The sequence below is a fragment of the Haematobia irritans genome, chromosome 1 (genome assembly GCF_050003625.1).
Source record: "Haematobia irritans isolate KBUSLIRL chromosome 1, ASM5000362v1, whole genome shotgun sequence".
Classification (NCBI taxonomy): Eukaryota; Metazoa; Arthropoda; class Insecta; order Diptera; family Muscidae; genus Haematobia; species Haematobia irritans.
This window is the reverse complement of record NC_134397.1, coordinates 92819890-92829443: the sequence shown is the minus strand read 5'-3', so window position 1 is coordinate 92829443 and position 9554 is coordinate 92819890. Positions and strand designations below refer to the sequence as shown.

The window sequence follows — 9554 nt, the reverse complement described above, 5'->3', positions numbered from 1 at the left end:
TATAGGATTATACGTTTGCGATGTTCTACGAAAATTTATCACTCGTATTTGCACACATACCAATCCCCATATACAAAACATGTACCAAACACAAATCAAGTTTAACAGGCTTAACACTTACTATATCTCACCCATTGGATTTATAAATGAATTAGAACCAAATTATGTTATCCCGTGTAAAAATTGAGAGATCTAATCATGTCTAATAATATCAAAGTATATATAATTATATCTGCTCAGATATGGTTGTAGATATAAATAGATCTACGGAGATATGTTATGTATAGTGCTATATATGATTAGATCTGATTCAAGATCTCATTATATATGTTGTTATATCTATTTATATCAGTCATATCTGGTAAGATCTAATTATATATCTTCATATATGACATCATATCTAATTATATATACTATATATAGCTCCATATATAATTATATATATCGCATTAAATCATGAACCAGCTGTGTAACACGGATAAAAAAATATTTGTATATGTTTGTGTGTAAAAATAATGTGTTTGTTACGAGAATACTAACGTGATATACTTGTTTACAAGCACGTATGTTTGGTCGCACATCAAAACAAGTGGTGAACATAACCAAACAATCTTTATATGTTGTGACAGTTTCAAGGAACCCTTTTAAATATCATTTTGAAGTGTCTTCATAAAATGCTTAACTTTCAGACACAACTGTCTTTTTGTTCTTCAAAAATGTCACCCCATAACTATCACCATTAGCAACGCCTGTTGTTATTAAATTTGAAAAAAAAAATTATATCAAATATTTGATAATGCGAGTTTCATATTTTTATTTCATTTAAAATCTCATTTTTCGAGGAAGATAAAGGAGTATGAGAAGGTAAGTTTATTGTTTTGTTCCTATTTTTATATATTGAATATTTTCTCTGTTTTAGGAGGATGAATTTGTGGTAGTCCAGGAAAAGATTAAAAGATGACAGCGGAGCAACGTAAAGATTTGTGACCAGGCCATATCCGAAGTTACGATAGAAGGAAGTATTATCCGATTTCAAAAAGAATACAAATTTGGAGATGATTTGGATTGTGAACCGGATACATTCCCGTGCAATTTTTCATAGTATGGTATTTGGAGCTTCGCACAAACCATTCAATACAGCGCTGGTTTAAATTATTGGGTACGAGAAGCAAATTTTGGTAATTATATGTATTATTTGCAAATATATCTTCAAATATGTTAGACTGATAATTCTTCTGTATATTTTATATTTTTCAGAGTTTTCATTCCGAGTAGCCAAATAAAGGAATTACGAGACTCATTTAAAGAAATGTTTGCAGAGAGCAATGTACAAACGCCTTGGAAAATTTAAATGCCAGAACCCTTGGTGGCTATGTATATATATTTTGTTGTTGCTGTTGTTTTTTTTTTTTAATTCGTAGACTTTTATACCTAAACATATATATATATATATATATATATATATATATATATATATATATATATATGTGTATATATAATGTACATATGTTTGATCCAACTTATAATATTAAATACTCTTTTCATTATAAAAACATAAAATTAATCTTTTTTATTAATTACTGTAATATCACTAATTTTGGAAATTTGTAGATAAAATTATATATAATTAGATATATTAACATCTAATTATATCAAATTAGATATAATTAGATATAATTAGATGTGGGCCAAATTTGAGATCTGGTCAGATCTAATTCCTTTAGAATTAGATCTGATCAGATATTACCATTTTTCGGATCTGTCCAGATCTGCCTACATATACTATCATATCTAATCAGATATGGCAGGAGATCTAATAATATCTGGCCAGATCCACCAATTTTTACACGGGATAATATAGTATTCAACACTCGGTATCAGTTTTATACAAAAGTGAGCCCAAATACTCATAGAGGATAAAAAATTGTAAATTATTTGTTTCAGTACTTCTGAGATCTATTTCTATCATTTGTTATTATATATTTTGTTACCATATGATTTATATTAGTATATAAGAGCTCTTTAAACGCTCACAACATAAAAGCTCCGGGAGCAAGAGCATTATTCCTTTATATAGTTAATTTTATTAAAATAAATAACGAAAACAAAATTACACAACAAAGCATGGAGCCGTAACACAATTATACATTATTAAGATATAACATTATAGTCTTAAGTATTTAACAAAATTTTCAAGAATATAAAAAAGCATTGTAAACCATTGTAACCCAAAAAGGCTCAATAAAGAACAAGTATGTACGGCCATAAGATCGGCCAGGCCGAATCTTATGTACCCTCCACCATGGATTGCGTAGAAACTTCTACGAAAGACTGTCATCCACAATCGAAATACTTGGGTTGTGGTATCTTAAAACTTCTTAACATCGTTTTATAAATTGTGAGTTAGTCCATACGTGGTATGTATTAGACAAAAAAGTTATGTATAGTTAAGTCTACAAATAATTACGAGTCGATATGGACTTTTTGCACGGTACGTAGAGAGCCAGAATTGAAATATGGGGGTCGCTTATATGGGGGCTATATACAATTATGAACTTGATATGGGCCAATTTTTGTGTGATTGGAAATCGCTTTATCTGAGGGATATATATAACTACAGACCGATATGGCATGGTTGTTAACGACCATACACTAGCACAATGTACCAAATTTCAACTCAATCGGATGAAATTTGCTCCTCCAAGAGGCTCCAAAACCAAATCTCGGGATCGGTTTATATGGGGCTATATATGATTATGGACTGATATGGACCAAATTTCAACTGAATCAGATGAATTTTGGTGATCGGTTTATATGGGGGCTATATATAATTATGGACCGATGTGGACAAATTATTGCATGGTTGTTAGAGACCATATACTGACACCATGTACCAAATTTCAGCCGGATCGGATGAAATTTGCTTCTCTTAGAGGCCTCGCAAGCCAAATCGGGGGATCGGTTTATATGGGGGCTATATATAATTATAGACCGATGTGGACCAATTATTGCATCGTTGTTAGAGACCATATACGGACACCATGTACCAAATTTCAGCCGGATCGGATGAAATTTGCTTCTCTTAGAGGCCTCGCAAGCCAAATCGGGGGATCGGTTTATATGGGAGCTATATATAATTATGGACCGATGTGGACCAATTTTTGCATGGTTGTTAGAGACCATATACTAACACCATGTACCAAATTTCAGCTGGGTCGGATGAAATTTGCTTCTCTTAGAGGCCTCGCAAGCCAAATTTGTGGGTCCGTTTATATGGGGGCTATACGTAAAAGTGGACCGATATGGCCCATGTGCAATACCATCCGACCTACATCAATAACAACTACTTGTGCCAAGTTTCAAGTCGATAGCTTGTTTCGTTCGGAAGTTAGCGTGATTTCAACAGACGGACGGACGGACGGACATGCTCAGATCGACTCAGAATTTCACCACAACCCAGAATATATATACTTTATGGGGTCTTAGAGCAATATTTCGATGTGTTACAAACGGAATGACAAAGTTAATATACCCCCATCCTATGGTGGAGGGTATAAAAATATAAATATGTCTTAAATATACATACTCCATTAAATTTGAGCTTTGCCCACTTGATTTTAGGAAACAAATTGTATACCCTCTTTCTGTATATCGAACGAAAACGCAGTCGATAGAACACAGTGACTCAATCAATCAAATCAATTTTGCTCTGTTAAAACTTCATTCAAGTAGAAATTAAGCTATGTTCCAAGTAAAACCATCTTCAAAATAACATAAAGTATTAAAAACATCTCCTATTTTTTTAACACTGTTTGCATTCCAGATACAAAATGCCAACGAACTTACAGATGACTTGTAGATTTTTTCTAATTTATCAAAGATATCCAATTTTAAGTGGAATCGCTTAACTAAGAACACAACAAGATTCCATTCGAAAGTGTATCGAATTTTTGGACAAGGAAGAAATTTATATCAGAGCAATGTGTATTTTATGCTAAGCAACATTCGTATTCGTATTTTAAGGATATGGAATATTTGGCTTTACATTGATATTTTTCAGGGTACGGTATTTGGGTACGGTATTGTTTGGAAACACAATCGCCGGGCACCTACACTCAAAAAAAAAGTGAACTCTCTATATCACTAAAGCCAATTTAACTTTATTTTAGTTTATGGAATTATTATGTTTGGAGAAAATTTCCTTTACTCTAAAAATTTTTTGTTAAAAAAATTTTGTTAAATAAAATGTTTTGTTTTGTTGTGTATGTTGCTTAAATTAACTAAAACTGAGAAAAAATATACTCAAATGAAGCATAAATTAACTAAATTCGTGGCTTCCATAAAATAGTTCAGAATTTCTTTAAATTTGTAAATTTTACCAAAAATGCGTCCATCATGGACTTCGTATGTCACTAAAGACATTCTTGCAATTTTGAACTCCAAGTATTTCCTTCAAACTACAAAATTTTCTTTAACAAGTGAAAAAAACTTAGTTATGTCTAATAAATTTTCTTGATTTTGTTGAAAAATATTTATTTATTTTTACGACATCGGCGTGATGCCAACGTTTGTTTAGTTAAAATTTTCTACAAATATTCAAAATTTTCTAAAATTAAATGAAAATGTTCTTCCTGGTGGGTTCACTGCTTTTTCAGTGTAAGTTAGCATAGTGGCGGTCCAACTTTGTTGACTGAATACGAGGACGGTTCGGAAATTTCTTAGGCTATCAATGAAAGAGTATAGTTAGTTTTTCAAAAATATTTTTATTTTTCAATATAATCTCCTGAAACTTCAATACACTTAGTCCAACGCTTTTCTAGCAATTCTATCCCTTGATTAAAATAGTTTTCCTCAAGGTATTCAAAATAGTGGCTTACAACTGTCTATGCATCTTCATTTGAGGTAAAACGCTTGCCAGCAAGATTTTTTTTTAGATTTGGGAATAAGGTGGGTGTTCAAGCAACTCGTACTTTAATTCGTTGATTTTAGCCATTGTTAAAACACTCTTGTGCGCTGGTGCGTTGTCTTGATGAAAAATCATTTTTTTGTGTTGTAAGCTAGGACGTTTTTCTCGAATGTGTACATTTAATTGATCCAAAAGTTTGCAATAGTACTCTGAATTTTGTTTGTTTTGTTTTACCCTTTTGCAGATAGTCAATCAATAAAATACCTTTGAAGTCCCAAAAAACCGTTGCCAAAACCTTACCAACCGATTGAATTGTTTTAGCCTTCTTTGGGGCACTTCCTCCAGCTTCAGTCCATTGTTTGGATTGTTCTTTTGTCTCTGAAGTATAGTGGTGGATCCATGTTTCATCAACAGTTATGAAACGATGCTTAGAATCCATTTTATTTCGCTTAAAACGATCCATACAAGCTTGAGAAATGTTCATTCTTATGCGTTTTTGATCGACTGTTAACAAATGCGGCACCCATCTTGAAGAAAGCTTTTTCATCTGTAGTTCTTCATTAAATGGACTCGATCATTTGAGATGCCCTTGATATTAGCAATTTCACACACTTTTATTCATCGATCATATAATATATCATGCACTTTGGCTACAATTTCTGTTGCTGTGCTGTTTTTGGACGTCCACCACATGGTTCATCTTCAATGCTTGTACGACCACGTTTAAATGCAGCAACCCAATTTTTTACTATTGCATATGAAGGAGCACTTTGACGTAACACATTCACCATATCATTATAAATTTCTTGTCCCGATAAACCTTTTTTATGTAAATATTTAATGACAGCACTCATTTCGAATTTTTCCATTATAAAAAAATTGCGGATGCGTCATTCTTGAACACCTGTTTCTATATGAAGGAGTTGCCATATCGAAACAAAATTCAACAAATGTTCATAACAGAAATGGAAGTTTCCAAAACACTTAACTTTTTTCTGTTTATATCGCACTTTTTGTGCTAGTCTAAGAGGTTTCCGAACTTCCCTCGTAGTCTATGTGATCTATTCATTCCATTGCAATACCACAATTGGTGAAATTTTCTTAATTAGTGCTGAACGTTTCATTGTTTAGGTGCATGACAAGGGACTTCCTTCTTACACGTAAAGAAATGAACAAACCAAAAAAAAAACTTTTGAAAACGAGTATCGCAAACGTTCTTCTTTTTGCAGTTTTTTTTTTTAATTCTTTCAAAGAATTCATTCCTTGAATTCAAACATTTGTGGTAAAGATATTTTTCCAATAAAAAAAATATTCCAAAATCAAAGGCCTTTTCGTTTATATCAAGCACATTGCTCTTCTGCGTGTTAAAAATTGAATATAATAGTATGTAATGCCGAACATCTTTTCGAAATCCTGCGAAAATTTCTAGAATGTACATATGCAAAATTACATTGTTTCCATTTCCAAAAGTTGTATTCAGTCCATAGTTTGTAAAAAAGGGACCAACTAAAGGATATGTGTGAACTTATGACAAAACCCCATAAGTCGAGATAGGACAATTTCTCAAAAATTGTATGTTGCATATAGTTGGTGAAAACAACACAACAAGCGAATTTTTTAAGTTTAATTTTTATAAAACAACATATCTCATCATATGTTGTAAAATATAATCGAAATACTTGTATGATACTTTTGACAAAACAACATAAGTCTACATAACATAAGGTTTGTGTAATTGACCATTTTTTTTACAAATAACATATTTCGATTCATGGTGTTTTGTCGAAAAAAAAATAAACGCATATTGAACTTCAATTGTGTTGTTTTTTTAGCCAGAAAACTATCAGGATTCAATGCGACAAAACACCATAAATAGAGATGTGTTATTTTTTAAAATAAAATATTATATGACATAATAATATAAGTCGGTCATTCCTAATTTTCTCTGAATCGGGGGTGCTAGGTGGTTTTGGCAAAGTCTAAAAAAAAGTTATCGAAACGGTCTGTCACATAAATATTAAACATTTTCCAGATACAGAAGTTTTTGTGACCCCTTAAAGGTGTATTTTCGCTCTCTTGTAAAATTGAGTTTTTGGACTTATGGGGTTTTGTCATAAATCCACAGATATGTTTCTTTTAAGTAAAGGTTATTTACATCAGTTTGATGGCACCAAAAAAAAAAAAAACCCTGTAATGTCCACAACCATTTTGGGTTGTTGATGCTACGTTCTAATTCGTATAAAAGCAGTCTAGCTACAGTCGGGTGGGGGGTACGTGTGCTCCTCTACAAAACTAATTTCCTATTACACAATTAATTATAATAGACTCCCTTTTTTTCTTTCATTTCTATTGTAACTATACACTCAAAAAAAAATGAACTCTCTATTTCACTAAAGCCAATTTAACTTTGGATTAGTTCATGGAATTATTATATATAGAGAAAGTTTCGTTTACTCTAATAATTTTTTGCGTACGTTAGTTAAATGAAGTAAAAAACGGGAAAATTTATGCACAAATGAAGTAAAAAGTTTTACTAAATTCGTACTTCTCACCAAATAGTTCAGTATTTCTTTAAATTTGCAAATTTTACTACAAATTCGTCGATCATGAACTTCGTATGTCACTAAAGACATTCTTGCCTTTTTGAACCCCAATTTTTTCTTTGAAACTACAAAATTTTCTTTAACAAGTAGAAAAAAATAATTAAGTCTAATAAATTTTCTTCAATTTGTCGAAAAATATTTACTTATCGGCGTGATGTCAGCGTTTGTAATACTGTTTAGTTAAAATCTTCTAAAAATATTAAATGTTTTTAAATTTTCCAAGTAGTTTAAGAGATATCGTTCAAGTTAAAAAAAAAAATTAAATCTTTAACAAAACAAAAAAAAATTGTTCTCAAAAAATTTAAAAAAATTAAAATGGGACAAAAATCATTAGTTAAATTAGTTAAATATATTTCGAATAAAATGAGCTTTATTTCATTACAATCGGTGCGATTTCCGTACAAAAATAAAATTTTCTAATGGGTAAGTGTTTGTACACTCTTAGAAAAATATGTTTTTCATATGTTCCGATATAAACAAAATGTGTTTCGGGCACAATTTTAAAACACAATATATTTAAGTGCAAACAAGGTGTGTTCCTAAACTAACACTAAATGTTTGGGACATCTATGTTAATATGTTAGAATATATTATGTTTGGGGCATGAATGTTTCATAAAAATCATATGTGTGAATGCAAACATATATAAATTTACAAATTTCGACTAAACATACATATGTTGTGATATTTTATTCAAAGCGACAGAGAGAGTATAGAGAAAGAAATAGAGATGGAAACCGGGAGAGTTGACTGGAGAGTTCACGTGGCAAACAAATGTATGTTTCTGTTAAATAATGTTATGTTTGCATGGGCTCGTGGGCGCTGCAAACTATGGTATATAAGTGTAACTTATAACGATAATTATCTACTGGTGACTAAAACAGCTACGTAGTCCAGTGGGTAGTTTGTTGGCTTACAAACTGTATAGTCCTCGGTTCGATTCTCCGTGCAGGCGAAAGGTAAAATTTAAAAAATGTATAAAAGTGAATAATTTCTTCAACATTATTTGTATTACAGAAAAAGGTGCCAAGAACTAAAATATTTCGAGGAAGTGAAAATTACGAGTATGTTAGGCAATGAGCACAATCGTCTTTGGGAAAAATTCTTCCAAGCATATAATATTTTTGGGCTCAAAATGCTTCCAAACATATGATATGTTCACATAAAACAAACATATTAATGTTTCGGCAGTATCCAATAATATATGTGCTTCCTGCAAAATATGTTTGGAACATATGTTAAAGAAGCGATTTTTTTTGAGGGTGTATGTAAGAAGTTAGTTTTTATGGTTCTGTTGATTAAGAACTGAATATTGTTTTTAAGGTTAGTTGAGACGCTGAATCGAAATCTGCACTTGGTTTTTTCTGTCAGTTCGACTTTTTGAGATATACCGTTATGTTCAAAATTAAGGCACTTTCGCTACATATATTGGAATAACTTGAAAACGGTTCACCATATTAAATTAAAAAAAAAAAAAAATCCGAAACTCCCAAACAATATTCCCTTTAAGCCGTGCTTCCATTGTTTTAAATTTTTCCAAGACGTTTAAGAGATATTGTCATTTGGATCATACTCCTCTTATCCCATCACTGCACTGTTAGAAAAATATGTTCTTCATACGTTCCGATATAAACAAAATTTGTTTCGGGCACAATTTTTAAACACAATATATTTAAGTTCAAAAATGTAATGTTCCTAAACTAGCATTAAATGTTTGGGACACATATATTAATATGCTAGAATATATTATGTTTAGGACAAGAATGTTTCATAAAAATAATATGTGTGAATGTAAACATATATAAATTTACAAATTTCGATTAATCATATATATGTTGTGATATTTTATTCAGGGAGCGACAGAGACAGAGAGAGTATAGAGAAAGAACCCGGTAGGGTTGACGAAAGATATCAACATAACACAGCGAGAGAATCAAAATAGAGCAATTATTTGAAACTGCTTGTATGTTGTTTCGGAAAACTTTTTTACGTGTTCATTTGTTTTGGCTATGCGCTTGGCATGTTAATAAGGCTTCGCCAAAAAG

At 31.3% G+C, this 9554-nt stretch overlaps 1 long non-coding RNA gene across 1 annotated transcript; it reads left to right on the top strand.

Annotated features, from left to right (window-relative positions):
- The first annotated feature begins 774 nt into the window (after window positions 1–774).
- On the top strand, window positions 775–1335 carry LOC142240043 (uncharacterized). The gene is made up of 3 exons (XR_012723161.1): window positions 775–864; window positions 920–1178; window positions 1258–1335. It is a non-coding gene; the product is annotated as an uncharacterized LOC142240043 (long non-coding RNA).
- The last annotated feature ends 8219 nt before the right edge of the window (window positions 1336–9554 follow it).